The 18,784-nt window shown below is 43.8% G+C and overlaps 1 non-coding gene across 1 annotated transcript; it reads left to right on the top strand.

Annotated features, from left to right (window-relative positions):
- The first annotated feature begins 14,967 nt into the window (after positions 1 to 14,967).
- Trnas-uga lies at positions 14,968 to 15,042 on the top strand. The gene has a single exon. It is a non-coding gene; the product is annotated as a tRNA-Ser (tRNA).
- Positions 15,043 to 18,784: the final 3,742 nt, after the last annotated feature.

Genomic DNA, 18,784 nt, shown 5'->3' with positions numbered 1-18,784 from the left:
GGCCCTGTATTCTGAATAACAAAAGCAAAATTCTTACCTCAATAAAAACTGCAACTATATCTGCTCTTATCTATCGACACAGCTTCGTGCTATGCTGGCGTATATTTCATTTTGATTCTTGGAGGAAATGCATAGGAAATATTCTTTAAATTGAAATGAATGTTTTTCTTTAAAAGAGTTACTTTATAGAAAATTATTACTGGAGCATTTTTTTAACAAATTAATTGCAATTAACATACATTACTAGATGTGCGTAATGCTGCTTCATTACCTTCTACAACAATACTCATCTTCCACCACGATCCTGACCAGAGTCGCAAGAAGAGCACGCCGCCGACGCATGCCGACTTCTGCTCAGTACAACTGTCCACTCGCTACTACTGTCGACTGACTACTACTGCAGACTCGCGCAGACAAGCGCAGACTGACTTCTACTACAGACAGGGTACAACTGTTCCTGCCGACTCGCTACACACAACTGTTCCTGCCGACTCGCTACATGCAACTGACGACTCGCGCGGTCAAGCGCAGACAAGCAACGATAAATAATTCTCTGGTCAGAGATTCTGTCATGCCTCGCCATCGCTGGTAATGAATACATACGTCTTTCAACATGTGTTCTTTGAGCCATTTTCAACGCTCAATCACCATTAGCACGTCTGAAAACGTCTGCAGACTTAATCGCTGCTCAGTACCCTGACATGCACCAACACACCTCTGCGTATGTGGACTGTTGCTACCGCCACCGTGCGACGACCGCAGGTCAAATGCACGCATTGTCATACCCCGAGGTGATTAAAACCCGCAAACCGCCCACCAGAGCGTTGTTTCACCATGTATCAGCATTATCCTTAATTTATGAGCATGAGTGTATGACGTTCGGTGAACGCCACTTTTCTTGACACTGCTGTACGCTCCGAGCGGTATGCCACCGTCAACGGGAAACAACTAAACCGTTCTTCTCTCCATCAAGTTCATCCCGCTCACTCCCCGCTTTACGTCGCGTGTGGGGTTCCGGACACTGACAATCATCGTTCTGTTTTTGGCCCGACGGTAGATGTCTGTCGCTTGGTCCAGCGAATTCTGGCCTTCCTCAAACGACCACGCTGTTGTTCCCAGATGATGAGTTGTACACGCACACGAAGAGTCTGTCTATAAATTGGTTCTGTGACCTTGCAGTTCGACACAGGCGAGAAGAGTAATCTTGATTTTGAACTTATGTGAACGAACGACACTGCGCATTCTCCATAATCCGGAATACAGGCAGTACGTTTGCAGCTTGCTTTGGAGTGCTTTCTACGGCCGGTCGCTTAGTTGGAATGTCCCTGCAAATGGGCAGTCGATCCCATGCACTATTTTTGGTGCTATGATTCCCAACGTCAGTCCCCTTCGTTTCGAGATGACGTGCATGGATTTTTCAACAGGTGGTTTTCATGGACTTCTCTCCAAAAGTCTGAGTGGAAAAAAGCTTCTTCTCTGTTACACACATTTGTTACTCTCCCCCTTGCCTTCCCTGCGTTCTTACTTTAGAGGGAATTGCTGGGATAGGCGCTGTTAGGGGCCAACGGCTGAGTGGTGCAGATATTTTCTCAGGGCAAAAATGTCCGGGACAAACAGACGACTTTCTTTGTAGGTTCAAATTTGCAACCGAAAAAAATAAAAATAAAATAAAAAATCTGACAGCGTCGAGAGCTATGAACTTTGAAAAGAATGTTGGCAGATCCGTGTCCCGCCGATCGCACGTATTCTTTTTTAACGTTTCGTTACTAAGAGACTCTGGGACTTTCTCACTAATTTAATAGAAGTTTTGTCTGCAGAAATCGATGTTATTTGTTAGAAAGTATTTGCTACAATTACGGCGGCAAAGGCCAATGACTGGAATGTTTGACCAGTGGCCAAAAATCTTAACCAGACCGCCAGGCCATGACATAAACACAAGTCATACTCTGGAAGTTCCTGCTATTATGAAACCATCTGTATTATATAGATACCTGTCTCTTGGTATTTTCCACTACCTCATGTCTGTAGTTTGCCGGTAAATATCGTTTTCAGGTATAGTGAGCAGCTTCGAAAAAATCTCGTCTCCCATTCAAATGAAAGTACGAAACAAATATTCATCTTGAAATGTACGCAACTGGCCATTAAAACTGCTACACCAAGAAGAAATGCAGATGATAAACGGGTATTCATTGGACAAATATATTATACTAGAACTGACATGTGATTACATTTTCACGCAATTTGGGTGCATAGATCCTGAGAAATCAGCACCCAGAACAACGACCTCTGGCCGTAATAACGGCCTTGACACGCCTGGGCATTGAGTCAAACAGAGCTTGGATGGCGTGTACAGGTACAGCTCCCCATGCAGCTTCAACACGATACCACAGTTCTTCAAGAGTAATCACTGGCGTATTGTGACAAGCCAGTTGCTCGGCCACCATTGACCAGACGTTTTCAGTTGGTGACAGATCTGGAAAATGTGCTGGTCAGGTCAGCAGTCGAACATTTTCTGTATCCAGAAAGGCCCGTACAGGACCTGCAACATGCGGTCGTGCATTATCCTGCTGAAATTTAGGGTTTCGCAGGGATCGAATGAAGGGTAGAACCACGGGTCGTAACACATCTGAAATGTAACGTCCACTGTTCAGAGTGCCGTCAATGCGAACAAGAGGTGACCGAATCGTGTAACCAATGGCACCCCATGCCATCACGCCGGGCGATACGTCAGTATGGCGATAACGAATACACGCTTCCAATGTACTTTCACCGCGATATCGCCAACACAGATGCGACCATCATGATGCTGTAAACAGAACCTGGATTCATCCGAAAAAACGACGTGCACCCAGGTTCGTCGTTGAGTACACCATCGCAGGCGCTCCAGTCTGTGATGCAGTGTCAAGGGTAACCGCAGCCATGGTCTCCGAGCTGATAGTCCCTGCTGCTGCAAACGTCGTCGAACTGTTCGTGCAGATGGTTGTTGTCTTGCAAACGTCCCCATCTGTTGACTCAGGGATCGAGACGTGGCTGCACGAGCCGTTACAGCCATGCCTATAAGATGCCTGTCATCTCGACTGCTAGTGATACGAGGCCGTTGGTATCCAGCGCGGTGTTCCGTATTACCCTCCTGAACCCACCGATTCCATATTCTGCTATCAGTCATTGGATCTCGACCAACGCGAGCAGCAATGTCGCCATACGTTAAACCGCAATCGCGATAGGCTACAATCCGACCTTTATCGAAGTCGGAAACGTGATGGTACGCATTTCTTCTCCTTACACGAGGCATCACAACAACGTTTCACCAGGCAACGCCGGTCAACTGCTGTTTGTGTATGAGAAATCGGTTGGAAACTTTACTCATATCAGCATGTTGTAGATGTCGCCACCGACGCCAACCTTGTGTGAATGCTCTGAAAAGCTAATGATTTGTGTATCACAGGATCTTCTTCCTGTCGGTTAAATTTCGCGTCTGTAGCACGCCATCTTCGTGGTGTAGCAATTTTAATGGTCAGTAGTGTATATAATGAAGTCCGGTACTCGTGCTTCTCAGTGATTGTAGTTAATGGAACATCGAGAATATGGATATTTCTGCGCTCAAATTCACATTAGACACTACACTTCAACTATTTCAATTTAAAATTGAAAATGAGATGAGGAGTCAGTTGAGTTAACGAATAACTTCTATTAGAATACTCCTGTATGCCAGATCGTTGTACAACATTAATCGCTCTTCAGGACATCAACGGATCCAGAATCTTCGTCGCGATTTCCTTTGCTTTTCTTCGACAACCACTAACCAAGTTGACGGAGCTCTTTAGCCGCATCCGTTTCTTTAAAAAATAAAAAAATAAAAATAACTATGTGATATTGCAGACTGCCTCTGAAGAGCGCTGTCGTCGCAAATCGCAATGAGGAGCACGTTCCGCGAAATGTTGCCGGCAGTTTCAGACGCTGCAGCAGCCACGACGGACACACTGTCTGGCGTGCTTCGCGATGAGAAACACATCCCGTGTGAAGACGACTTTATAGTCGCGCGTGACCGCACTCGACAAGTTGTGGTTTACGTTCCACGAGAAGGAGAAGTCAATGACGTGACAACAAACGCGATGGAACGTTCAGCGCAATGAGGGACTGGATAGAAACCTTAGATCCACTTAGCGATTTTACGCTGGACCGGAATTTCCTCGGGTTCTCAACAAGGAATGTTGCTATCGAGGCCCACGAGGAAGGCAGGCCTCACGTCACGAAGGCTGGCCTGAATACGCTCGCTCACCTCAGCAGACAAATGCGTTTCTATACCTCTTAACTCGCAGGTAGGCGTGTACGTACTAACGAGAACTGCATCTTCTACAGGAATCTGGTATTACGACCTTACTGATTAACAGTACCACAGCAAAATTTAATTTAAAATCAATACTCGTTATAGTCCCTTCTGCTTAACAGTCCTCATTTCGTACAGGAAGTGGTTCCTTAAGCAACTGATAATCATTTTGCCGTGATTTTAATTTTATTGTACCCCAGTACAACCACAACCATAACAAATTATAAGTAGGCCTATGAACTTCCGATCATTGTAGGCCTAATAGCAGTAACACTTCATAATAGCGGATTCCAGCAGAAGATGCGATTCTCGTTTGCACGTACACATCTAGTTACGAGTTAGCAGGTGTAGAAATGTAGTTTGTATGCTCAGGTGAGTTAGTGAGCGAGCTCAGGCCTCCCTTCGTGATGTACACGACGCAGCCTGACTTTCTCTTGGACCTCGGTTACTATGGTATGACGGTGGTAGTTATTGTAAGCTTCGAGCATCGATATTTTTGTAGACAATTTCTATTAACATTTTCCTGTCGTTATTTGCGCATTCACTTTTGAACCGAGAATGCAACAGCCCTTGAATCCTCAGCAGTTTATTAATGTCGTTGTTAAACCAAGGTGGGTCTTTTCGGTCACCACACTAGATCCCTCTTACAGCATACAAATACGATTTTCCCCACTCCTGTGGTACTTGCTAGATTTTCTGGTAACTCATGTTTATGTCCCCTCATTGCCCGACAGATGGTCTCAACGTGGAAACAGCGGGGTTCACTCAGTGGCGCTCGCAGTATTACATAAAAGACTGGATACAACGGACACACCTCTTACTAAAATGAAGTACCCCGAAATACTCCACATTCTTGACCTGTACCGAACATTATCCGACAATTCGATTTTTTTTATTATTTTTTTTATTCGAGGCAGCACAGCAGAACGCTCTTCAGCTTTGGGTAATTTAAATGGAATTATAACTTCAAATTGATAATCTATATGCGCATATTGTTACTTAGCAGTGGCCTCATTGAACTCACGGACAAATTCGGTGCGTAAACTTCTACAGTTAATCATCATGAACCTTGCAGTACGTTCAGTCCTGTTTCCCGTCAAGAATATTTCCCTAGAAAGTAAAGTGATCTTAGCACCAGATCTCTCCTGCCTCCTTGAACTAAACGAAACTGGGCGAACAAACCTTCATATAACAACCGGCATGATCAAGCCCTTGTTAAATCACTCACGGTAGTCTGCTGCAATTGTTTTCTTTCCTAAATAACTGAAATTGGTATTTACGGTTGTGTTATTATGTGAAATGGTCAGTAATAACATTAAAGTTCAGAGTCAGCTTCAGAGCTGCCGTAAACTACGCAGATTTGCGATGCTCCCATGCCTCTCTCTCAGAAAGTAAATACAAATTAATGGGAGCTGGAAGCGTGAGGTAAGATACTACACCAAACTCTGACGCGACCAGAAACACTAAAGCCTCGTAATTGACGAAATACATTCATGATAAACAGCCCTTTACGTATTTTTATGTAGTTGTTCTCTATTTGCGTAATTCATCTATTTTAATTTTCACCATCGCTTATATGGAAAGGGCTGTAAGAAAAATTTGAAACAGGTAAGTACGGGAACATACGGTCAATGAAATTTCATGAAACCAAAGCACTGAATCCGCGGTATTTTTCCCTCGAGCATGTATAGTAGATCTAACGACCCGACAAGAAGAGATCTCAATGTAAGAACGATGATCCATTATAACAGTTTCGCAACACTTTTGACGAATTCGCTTAGAACAAAACACAGTTCAGTTTGTGAGAGGGTCCATGGCAATTACGTTGTAGCTACTCGAGTCGGAACGCAAATGTATTTGGCTATTACGTAAGATGCAGACGCGCTGGCGTTATGTAATTGTTTTCATTATTTGTTACAGCAATACAAACTCAAATTACACTAACCTAATAGTCATCTATGAACGGGGAAATCGAAAGTCCAGTTCGTTCGTTATTCATGGGTGACCTGCCGGGTGAGCACTGTATTTACAAGCACCCAGCACTTCTTTCCAAAGCATCGTCGCCGGGAATTCTTAATGAAAAGCTACTTCCAAAACATTTACGGAATTTCATCATTAGTTTAAAACAGCGATTAGCTCTAATTATGTTCTCGAAAAGCTAATGTCCGGCTTGTCAGTGAATTTCTCGACTCTGAGCCCTCGTATTTTCTGTGCGCAGAGCTCGTATTACCTGTTGTTTCGAGAGAGTCGGAACATCCTCTTGACCTCGTCTCGTCTCGTGAAGAGCGACAGACGTTCCGAGACCCGAGACTAGGCGGTACTCACTGGAATCGATACAGCATCCCCGGACGCTTTCTGTGTTCTAGATAGCTGATAACTCGATTTTTTCCCCAGGATAAAGCTATCGATTAGTAACACTTGAGATACGGTGTGTTCTGAGCCTTTCTTAAATACTACTTACCTTCTTCGTCACGTTTTTCATTATCTGACAGTTCACGAACTTTCTGGTAAGTAAATGTACTAGCACCCAACAACTAGCTGTATGTAAAGTAACTCTCAAATTTGCGTAAGTCCGTGTGACATCAGCATTGGCTACGGAATAATTTCACTTGGTTGAAGACGTGTCTATGAGCATCCTTGCTGCAGGTACGGATCTCTTAATGTACGGTCTAGGTAGGTCAGTCGTGCTATTGGTTTTATACGGTGGTACGTTCGCAATGATAACAAAGTGACAGCTGAAGTACCCGATAAGAACAATGACAGAAAATCGTTGCATGCGTGAGAATGGGTGCAAGGTTATACGCGCAGTAACATGTTTATGTTTATGCGACCTAAAAATCCACTGTGCCAATAAAAAGACATGGTTGTGTTAGATAATACATTGGCAAGATTACTGAAATGAAGTATGGCCTCTGCTATAGAAGGCTGGGAGAAACCGATGGGTATGTTCAGCAGCCTAATTACAAATACTCCTTCTCTCTTTGTAAGGGTTGGAAGTTTTTGGTTCAAATGGCTCTGAGCACTATGGGACTTAACATTTGAGGTCATCAGTCCCCTAGAACTTAGAACTACTTAAACCTAACTAAGCTAAGGACATAACACACATCCATGCCCGAGGCAGGATTCGAACCTGCGAGCGTAGCGGTCGCGCGGTTCCAGACCGAAGCGCCTAGAATCTCTCGCCCACAGCGGCCGGCTGGGAGTTTTTCTTCGCAGAAATTGAATGCCGCACAATGCACGTAAGTCTAGTGAAGTGCCGTGTTTGTATTCTTGGTATGAGAGAAGGGAGAGGATTTCACCAGATACAGTCACATAGCTTTCTTCTTGCCCATGCAGCCACAAATTTTTCTCTTTAGCAGTCCTCTTCATCTCCATGTGTCCAGAACATACCATCTCACGAATCATAATTTTTAAACAGGATATCCTCACTCGTCCCCTCGTTTCTCCCCAACGATCAAGACTTTGGAAACATTTTGCAGAAACATATCATGTCAAGTAATGTTTCCAATTAGTTTTGCTTTGCGTTGACCTGAAAGTTTCTATAGCTGTGCCCCCTCTCCTATTCTTGCAGAACCATTTAATTCTTTTTTCTGTCATTCTAGTGTGTTTTAGTATTTCTCCTCCAGAACCACATTTCATTCGAGGCAAGTTTTCTTTTGTTTCGCTAACGTCCAGATTTCGCATCCATATGCCACGAAACTCCACACAAAGTTGTTTACAAGTCTTCCCTTTGGGTGGAAGCTGATGTGTTTGTTCAGTAGCAGGTTCTTCTTATTTTAGCATGTACTCTTGTCCAGTGCTATTCTCCTCTTGATTTCCTTGAGACAGCTATTGTTTTCCTCCATCATGCTGCAGCGAGAGTGAAACTGACAATGAAATTCTGTTACTTCCTCGAGTTGCTCACTCACTCCATCTCCTTTTTTGTCTATAAGTTTTGTCTTTTTGGGATTTATTTTCAGTTTTAGTTTTCTTATCTCCTGATTTAAAGCTCTAAGCATTTTGGCTACCACAGCTGCACGGACCACCCTAGTCCAGTGCCCTTCCTAACAAAGACGTTAATTCAAAGCTGGTGTGCTATTCCAATATTGGAGAGCCTCGGCAATACTGACGATTTAACAAGGGGAAAATGGGCTGAAGGTCTGAATCGAAGCGTTTCAGTTACTTCTTTCTCTGAGTCTGCCACTACTGCAGTGTTCTCGGAGAATCTGATGCATTGAATGTGAATACCTTTAATATTGATTCCAGTCATCTTCTCTTTTGAAAATTATGGTATTACCGCCTTGAGCTGCTGGTAGAGTACATGATTTATACAACCAGTTTCAGTCGTCTGACCATCATCACGTTAATAAAAGTATTCACGGTCTCATGTTCGGCGAAATATAAAATCGTCATCATCAGGTAGCAAAACAATGAGTAATGTACTGTTATCAAATGTTAATACAAATAACGTTCTCAATTTATCTAACGGTAACCATTTTATATTTCGCCTAACATTATGCTATGAATACTTTTCCGAACCTCATGATTTTCAGACGACTGAAACAGGTTGTATAAATAGATTATTCTACCGGCAGCTTAAGGAGGTAATATATGAGAGCTATTTTGTAAAATATGAGTGCTGTGGCCGGCCGAGGTGGCTGAGCGGTTCTAGGCGCTACAGTCCGGAACCGCGAGACCGCTACGGTCGCAGGTTCGAATCCTGCCTCGGGCATGGACGTGTGCGATGTCCTTAGGGTAGTTAGGTTTAAGTAGTTCTAAGTTCTAGAGGACTGATGACCTCAGAACTTAAGTCCCATAGTGCTCAGAGCCATTTGAACCATTTTTTTTTTTAAAACTGTGGGGCACTGCCTTGTGAAAAGGTAATAGAGGGCACCCCTGCCTTACACTCCTGATTTTTCTTCATTTCCTGCTAACCTTGTTAGCCAGTTCTGTACTCTGACTTATGTCTGTACTCATAATGAATCACCTACTTTGCGCATTGCTTCAAATAGTAACTTTCAAGCAACAACTATAAATGATTTTTCAAAGTCAATAAATGCTACATTAATTTTTCTGTTTAGATGTGACCTGCTTTCCAAAATTTGACGTAGTATCAAAATTAATCCTCCGGTTCCTTTCCGTGATCTGAAGCGAACTTCATTATTGGCTGAGTTCCAAAATATTTTCTTCTTAATCCTGGCTTTAATTACTGACAGTTTTTTCTTCTTAATCCTCGCTTTCATTATTGACCGTTTTCATGCCTTCTGGAGAGTCTGCTGAAAAATTTGTAAGTTAAACCAGGACAATCGGCTAAAAAACTAAACTAGACTTCGTCCGATATGGCCTCGAAAGGCCCAACGGTACCAACCGGCCGCCGTGTCATCCTCATCCAACAGCTGCCACTGGATGCGGATATCGAAGGGTATGTGGACAGCTCACCGCTCTCCCGGCCGTTTGTCAGTTTACGAGACCGGAGCCGCTACTTCTCAATCAAGTAGCTCCTCAGATTGACTCACAAGGGCTGGGTGCAGCCCGCTTGCCAACAGCGCTCGACCGACCGGATGGTCACCACCCAAGCACTAGCCAAGCCCGACAACACTTAACTTCGGTGATCTGACGGGAACCGGTGATACCACTGCGGCGAGGCCGTTGGCCACAGTTGGATAAATATTAGCGGTAAAATCTTCTTACACGACTACGGCCCGAACCTGCTATCCACCGAGTCGAGCACCACCGCACCGTTGTGGATTAACAGAGCACATGGTGTCAAAAGCCTGTTGACCATCACCGATGTTTCCTGCTACATCATTGACTTCTAATATAGAGATCCCATATTCGGTGTTAACCATTTCCAACATTCAGGAAATATTGGACTCTGAGGGAGAGACATTCTGTATGAACTTATAACAAATAGTGAAGAAGCAGATAGCATTTCAAATCACCTATTTTTACTTCAGTTGGAATATTACTCTCCCTTAAAGTGGAAGAATCAAAAACTGAGGCCAACATGGAAATGCAGAAGGAGATAGAAATGAAAGTTTTAGGGTATAAAAGGTACACCGTCACGTTCTGTAGCATATTATCCCCATCATTTCTTCTTTTATGAACGTTTTGAGAGGCACACTAACCTCATTTCTGTATCTGGGTGAGTGTTATGAGAAACTGGATGAATACGATTAACGCTCTAAATTCACTATTGACGATTACAGTGGTGTGGCACTAGCTATCGCCCCAGAGGACAATTTTTACCTGGATTTAAAAGATGGTTTTCACCTTTAACTTATCGGAATTCGAACTCAAGACTACTGCCTACAATTAATTCCAGTATTTTCACTGCTATTGTTTAAAATCAGCTTACCTGCACTCAGTCTGTAACAGCTCTATTACATGAAGGGTACAACAGGAATTACGTATATAATCAAACATCGTTACAAATCTAGAATCTATTACCAAGCAAGATTTCTAGTTGCAATAACCCAATTTTTAACTGCGATAGAATCGTGAGTAGTCATTTTATTGACCGAATACTTTTGCTTTTGATGATATGCATAATTATTTAAGAGCATATAAAGTATGTGTTGAGTCACAGTGTTATTCAAAGAATAACGTGACACCTTTCTGGAACAAACTTCCACTGTCAGGTATCAGTTCTCCTTCAGATGTAATTGCCATGCGGTATACTGGACCCACGTCATAGCATGGTGAAGTCGGTAGGTCAGTGGATATGTTACTTTTTTCTGATATGAGTAGGCAGTTGACTGGAATCATGTACAGTCTACGCACAACACAATGTCAATGTGAAATACAGTTACCTAGTAACAGAAGATATTAATGGTCTAGTTTTTCACTGTAAGTGTACCTACTGAAAGTTGCCTGTTCATTTTGTACACTAATTTCTTCCCACTAAATTTTGTCTTAGCAGTCCCGAAACAGGTCTATTGGGAGATTGTTATTTGAATTTCTGGAACTTGTACATGCTTTGGATGTCTCAAACGCTAAGAGACAATTTTGAATCGCTTATTATTCGTCCGCAGTCTTTAGTCAGAGTAGCTCTGTCGCTGGAAGATGTGCGTCGTTTCTAATCGCTGCTTGTCAGCGAGGAGCGCGAATAGTAGTGAGATACAGACACAGAGTCGTGGAAATGTACATGTAAAGTTAAGTGCATCTGTGTTTACGTAAAATGAGACATGTTTGAATATTGCGACATAGCGGAGCAGGACTTGGTTAGTGATTTAGAATGGAAAGAGTAGAAGGAGGAATGAAGGTAATTTTTTTATTGGCACTGCAGTCGCGAGTAGTTAGAATCATTGTTGAATGAGACATCCATATCAGGGACGTTTAGATTTCCATTAAAGAATGAGTAATTTTCACTGTAAGGTATTTTTCAGGTTTATTAGTGATTTGCCGAACACTTGTGAACGTAAGAGATTGGTATCAATGCTGCCCTTAGTCAATGTCAATGAGTGCTGGAACATGAATTTCATATATGTAAATAATATATAAGATAAATGAAAATCAGTTTTTTAAAGGAATATTTCACCTAAGAGCATTGTCCACATGCTCGATCCAAGTCAATTTTATTTGAAGTAGTGTCTCACGCAGTGATGTGCATAAAATAGTTTACTTGTTGTCTGCAGCATTGCACGAGCCTCACAGTAACTGCATTTACAAATTTACAGCTAGCACACAGAGAGCAGCAAGCACTGCCGTCACATCCAATTACATTACGAGGTAAGATACTTTCATTTCAGAATCTGTTTGCTACGAAAATTATAAACACAAAGGGAGCATTTCATGAACAGCATTATTAGGCAGATCATTAACACACAAGGACAACTTTGTTTAATTAAAGAGATTAATATTAATATTCAGGATTTAATTAGTTTGCACATATTTATAAAGATTATTAAACAGGGCCAAATTCATGTTGTATTCTCGCAGGCAAATATATTAGGTGTCTCTCGCACGAAGTCTCTCAAAGCTGAACAGTTTTCACTCATCAGCCAAACTCAAAATCAAAATTGTTCCCCTACCTAAACCCACTAGGCAAGTGGTCGTGAGCTAGTGTTTGCTAACGTAATCGTGAGCAATGCACAACTTCACAACACACAATAATCCACTAGAGAATTGGCACAAAAACGGAAGAACACGCAAATAAAAAAATAACGCTATCAAATAACACAAATAAATATACACACACAATTAAGAAATGAATGAAAAACACGGACTGAATAACTTCGATCTTGTTAGTAGGTTATGGGACCATTGCTTTTCACAATATATATAAATGACCTAGCAGATAGTGTCGGAAGTTCCATGCGGCTTTTCACAGATGATGCTGTAGTATATAGAGAAGTTGCAGCATTACAAAATTGCTGCGAAATGCAGGAAGATCTGAAGCGGATAAGCACTTGTTGCAGGGAGTGGCAACTGACCCTTAACATAGACAAATGTAATGTATTGTGAATACATAAAAGGAAGGATCCTTTATTGTATGATTATATGATAGCGGAACAAACACTGGTAGCAGTTACTTCTGTAAAATATACGGGAGTATGCGTGCGGAACGATTTGAAGTAGAATGATCATATAAAATTAATTGTTGGTAAGGCGGGTGCCAGGTTGAGATTCAATGGGAGAGTCCTTAGAAAATGTAGTCCATCAACAAAGGAGGTGGCTTACAAAACACTAGTTCGATCTATACTTGAGTATTGCTCAATAGTGTGGGATCCGTACCAGATGGAGTTGACAGAGGAGATGGAGAAGATCCAAAGAAGAGCGGCGCGTTTCGTCACAGGGTTATTTGGTAAGCGTGATAGCGTTACGGAGACGTTTAGCAAACTCAAGTGGCAGACTCTGCAAGAGAGGCGCTCTGCATCGCGGTGTAGCTTGCTCGCCAGGTTTCGAGAGGGTGCGTTTCTGGATGAGGTATCGAATATATTGCTTCCCCCTAGTTATACCTCCCGAGGAGATCACGTATGTAAAATTAGAGAGATTCGAGCGCGCACGGAGGCTTTCCGGCAGTCGTTATTCCCGCGAACCATACGCGACTGGAACAGGAAATGGAGCTAATGACAGTGGCACGTAAAGTGCCCTCCGCTACACACCGTTGGATGGCTTGCGGAGTATAAATGTAGATGTAGATGTAGAACAGCATTTATTTGCCATAATGAGGACTATGTAAGAAGAAAGCGAACTTGCAAAGAAATGACGCCTGTAAAATCAATTGATGTTCAGAAAAAAAGTGAATTTGATCTTTATTTCCGAGTGTTACTGAAAAAATTGTTGTTCAACGTTAAGTAGAATTTTCCATTATTTGAAAGACAATGACCAAAATATGAACTGTAATATACCGTAATTGAGAACTCGAATACGAAGTTTTTTGGAGTAATAGTTCTCTAGGGTTGAGATTTTCAGCTATAAAGCCAATGTTCACTTAGCTGATGCTGTCGGCGAGTCTTCGACGCCCGAATTGTTGGTCCGTAATCCATGAGAGTGTAGTCCAATAATGTTATCGGCATCTCGCTTAGCCTCTTGACTGTAGCCGCCCATTGCAAAAGCGCTATGTTTGCAGAATTATCGTTATTAGCGCATCTACTCGCAGTGATGAAACTGAGACACACGGCATTCTATCAGCGCGTGACATATTGCAACATCATAAAGTTTGTTAGGTGTCACTAGTCTTAGTAGCTGTGGCTTTTGGGTGTCCATTACTACTTTGAACGCTGGGCGAGTAGGTTCTGCCTCTTCCAGCCTCTATCGTGGAGCCGCAAGAGTTTTGTTTATCCCCAGTGCCACGTGCGTTGTTGTGTGTGTCACACCTTTGTTTTTCTCTCTGTGGCTCGCGTTTGTGATTCGGTTTTGACGCGGCGTTGTCTTGCCCCGTGGTGCCGTTCATGGCTCCCAGCCGGCCGATGTGGCAGAGCGGTTCTAGGCGCCTCAGTCTGGAACGGCGCGACCGCTACGGTCGCAGGTTCGAATCCTGCTTCGGGCATGGACGTGTGTGATGTCCTCAGGTTAGTTAGGTTTCAGTAGTTCTAAGTTCTAGGGGACTGATGACCTCAGATGTTAAGTCCCATAGTGGTCAGAGCCATTTGAACCTTGGCTCCCAGGAACATTCCACGCACAGGTACCATCAGTTTTAGTTTTGACAAGTTCACGCAACTTGTGTAGCCAAGTTCGTTAGAAATTCGTGATTCATTTGTAAATAGGATCAAGACCACCTCTGAATAGATTCACACTGCTTACTTTGACTCTGAATCGTATTTGTTTTATGTCTGAATATACGAAAACCTTCCGTCCGTCGTTGATGAATAGGGGTACAGGTAGAAGTAAAGCTGTGAGTACCGGACGTGAGTCGTGCTTCGGTAGCTCAGTTGGTAGAGCACTTGCCCGCGAAAGGCAAAGGTCCCGAGTTCGAGTCTCGGTCGGGCACACGGTTTTAATCTGCCAGGAATTTTCAAATCAGCGCACACTCCGCTGCAGAGTGAAAATCTCATTCTGGAAACATCCCCCAGGCTGTGGCTAAGCCATGTCTCCGCAATATCCTTTCTTTCAGGAGTGCTAGTTCTGCATGTCTCGCAGGAGAGCTTCTGTAAAGTTTGGATGGTAGGAGACGAGGTACCACTGGAAGTAAAGCTGTGAATACCGGACGTGAGTTGTGCTTCGGTAGCTCAGTTGGTAGAGCACTTGCCCGTGAAAGGCAAAGGTCCCGAGTTCGAGTCTCGGTCGGGCACACAGTTTTAATCTGCCAGGAAGTTTCATATCAGCACACACTCCGCTGCAGAGTGAAAATCTCATTCTGGAAACATCCCCCAGGCTGTGGCTAAGCCATGTCTCCGCAATATCCTTTCTTTCAGGAGTGCTAGTTCTGCATGTCTCGCAGGAGAGCTTCTGTAAAGTTTGGATGGTAGGAGACGAGGTACTGGTAGAAGTAAAGCTGTGAGTACCGGACGTGAGTCGTGCTTCGTAGCTCAGTTGGTAGAGCACTTGCCCGCGAAAGGCAAAGGTCCCGAGTTCGAGTCTCGGTCGGGCACACAGTTTTAATCTGCCAGGAAGTTTCATATCAGCGCACACTCCGCTGCAGAGTGAAAATCTCATTCTGGAAACATCCCCCAGGCTGTGGCTAAGCCATGTCTCCGCAATATCCTTTCTTTCAGGAGTGCTAGTTCTGCATGTCTCGTAGGAGAGCTTCTGTAAAGTTTGGAAGGTAGGAGACGAGGTACTGGTAGAAGTAAAGCTGTGAGTACCGGACGTGAGTCGTGCTTCGGTAGCTCAGTTGGTAGAGCACTTGCCCGCGAAAGGCAAAGGTCCCGAGTTCGAGTCTCGGTCGGGCACACAGTTTTAATCTGCCAGGAAGTTCCACCTCCACACAAGTTACCCGCATCGTGTCACGGTCTGAAAATCCATTTATGAGCAACGTAAAAGGCTAGCTTTAGCGGATATGGTTCCTCAAGTGACAGCCATTGTGCCTACCCATGTTTCTGAGGAGCATGGTCCTAGCGTATTTCCGCCACTAACCTCGCGGAGGGACATCGCCACTGTACCTTTCGCGCCGCCACCTCTTATACTTCAACACAAGCGTAGACGCTCCCAAGATGGTGACGAGTCAGACGATTCCCCTTGCCTTCTCTGCTCAACTGAAAAGATTCCTCTAGAGGAGACCTGTCCTCTACCGGAGTTCAGACCAGATGATAAAACATGCTGGTTGCTGTTCAAGATTTGAAAGCGTACAGCACTGCCTTCTATTTGACTCCCGAGACGGAGACCGCCTCCTCGGAGCCACATGAGGATGGATCTGTCCTGGAGGTCCGTACTTTATCGACGGTCTTGCCAGACATCCCAGAGTTCCTAACGTATTCCCACCTGCCACAGGCTGCTGCTGGTCAGAGCCATATCAGCAAAATTGTGCCTTTGGACATGTGGTGACGGTAAAAAAGTACCGTCAGTTTTCGTTTCCGTTGATTCCAGGAGCTGCGTCGCCAACCTGTGGAAAGGTGGGATGTATGTTATGTGCCTGAAACTGCATTTCTGCAGGACCCTCCCCTGTCGCTCCACGCGACAGTCGCTTTCCCGCACTGTCGCGACTAACAGCGTTTCAACCTGAGCGTGCGGCATCGCGAAAAAGAAAAAACAGAAAGAGGGTGGAAGAGAGGAATCCATCTCTTTATATTCAAAGTCATTCGTAGATTCCCCTAAGGACTGTGATACACTACTTTAAATGTCACTTGCAAATAAAATGCCGGCCGGAGTGGCCGAGCGGTTAAAGGCGCTACAGTCTGGAACCGCACGACCTCTACGGTCGCAGGTTCGAATCCTGCCTCGGGCATGGATGTGCGTGATGTCCTTAGGTTAGTTAGGTTTAAGTAGTTCTAAGTTCTAGGGGACTTATGACCACGGCAGTTGAGTCCCATAGTGCTCAGAGCCATTTTTGAACTTGCAAATAATCAACTGCATAGTATTTGTAATAAATCGACGCAGGCCTATATCTCTCTTGCCTTAAATGTGAACCAAATTAATCCCTAGCTGAGACTTTCTGCACTGCGGCAATTTATTTACGATTCAGGCGCAGACGAGATATTTTTGGAAGATATATTATTTGACCATTTCTCTGTTCCAGGCTTTTCTAATTTCCGTAATGTGGCTCCTGCACTATCTACTGGTACTGTGTTATTTCACATAGAAGGAATAACACTGACTAAAAAACTTTTCTTTTTAAAATTCAGTCTTGATCACACCACGTATGCCGGTTTCGGTCATATCACATGACCGTCATCAGACCCATGGCATCCTTCGAAGATGGTAGGTGGAGCACTCTTCTCAGGTGCTGCGATGCCAACTCCAGAGCAGCTGAGAAGAGTGCTCCAGCTACCATCTTCGAAGGATGCCATGGGTCTGATGATGGTCATGTGATATGACCGAAACTGGTCACCTATGTTCTTGTAGCATACGTGGTGTGGTCAAGACTGAATTTAAAAAAAATTAATTTTTGATTACTATTCCAAAAATGTTTATTAAAATTATAACACTGACTGATTTCGAAGTTCCCGAGAACGGCCAGGCAACAGGCTGCACCTTTTGTGACCTTACTTTGATTCTTCTTTATGCCCTTCCAGGACTTGACCGTTCCACAGATCGTGCGCCTTTTATAAAGAGGTTCAAATGGTTCAAACGGCTCTGAGCACTATGGGACTTAACAGCTATGGTCATCAGTCCCCTAGAACGTAGAACTATTTAAACCTAACTAACCTAAGGACAGCACACAACACCCAGTCATCACGTTATAAAGAGGATATAGTTTACTTCTTTCATAAAAATCGGCAGAAACTTCTGTTGGGCAGAGATTTTATGTGTGTTTGGCGTTCTCTGGATCAGGCCCATAATTTTAATTTCAGTAAGGAACTAGACGACTTGATGCGCAATTCACAAATACACGATGCGTGAATTTGTCACTGTCCCACTGTCGTCAGGTATACACATTTTACAACTACTTCCATCAGCAGACTCGATCTCTTTTATCTTTCTGATTCTTTACGTGGATAGCTGTTAGTGATAGACATGATACCCACTTATTTCACTGATCACTGTGCCGTAGCTGTAATCAGAAATCAAGCTCCACAACCAGTAACACCTTGTCGCCTCCCCTGGATGTTGAACATGTCCCTCTTAAAGGGTCCTCTCCTCGAGATTATCGTCCGAGACGTTTGGGCCCGTAGCTTGCATTCGCAGAAGCGTTCTCCTTCTCTTATGGAATGGTGGTCAGGGTATGTCAAACCTTAGCTACAGAAAGCGTTAACGTGTTATAGCGCTGAGATGGCGCAGGATCTCCGTCGGACCCAGGGATTTTATTACCCTGTCTTGCGACAAGTTTATGACGGAGCCAGACAAGCTTTCTTAACGGTTACAGACGTCCGTCATGTTAAGGCGAAGCTTATTCAGTTAACGGAACTGTAATATCAACGTTCGATACAACACATGTTAGGAGTTTCAGTTATCGATCGCGGTCCGTGTTAGTATCGTTGGACCCGCGAGTCGCTACCAGCGCCGCTCCGCGGCTTGTATCGAGTTTCTAGCGAGCTCTCGTCCACTCTTGCTCGGGACGTCAAGTAATAAAGTAGCATAGCATTCAGCTGATAAGAAGCAACCTCTAACAAGGCGCTTAGTAAGGTAAGGCAGAAGTGAGGCGTCAATAGCTATCTGTTTATAATTATATGTACGCAGTCAAGAAGAATCCTGTACAACCAGTTAAGTGCAACATATATTATTTTTTACAAACGATTTCTATTTTAGTCGTTGCAGATCCAGACCATGCAGCCAGCACCTTATCGACGGTACTGACAAACCTGCTGTGATTTATGTGTTTCTATTTAGCATCGGCCACCAGTCAACATTGGCGACGACTCGCTCGTCGTCATCATAAGAGAAACAACAAGTGGAAGGACTCAGGATGCGATCAGAATCCCGCCCCTTCCTACAGGA

This window comes from Schistocerca piceifrons, chromosome 2, assembly GCF_021461385.2.
Source record: "Schistocerca piceifrons isolate TAMUIC-IGC-003096 chromosome 2, iqSchPice1.1, whole genome shotgun sequence".
NCBI lineage: Eukaryota > Metazoa > Arthropoda > Insecta > Orthoptera > Acrididae > Schistocerca > Schistocerca piceifrons.
Note: the sequence above shows the minus strand (reverse complement) of the source record. Positions and strands in the feature narration are given on the sequence as shown.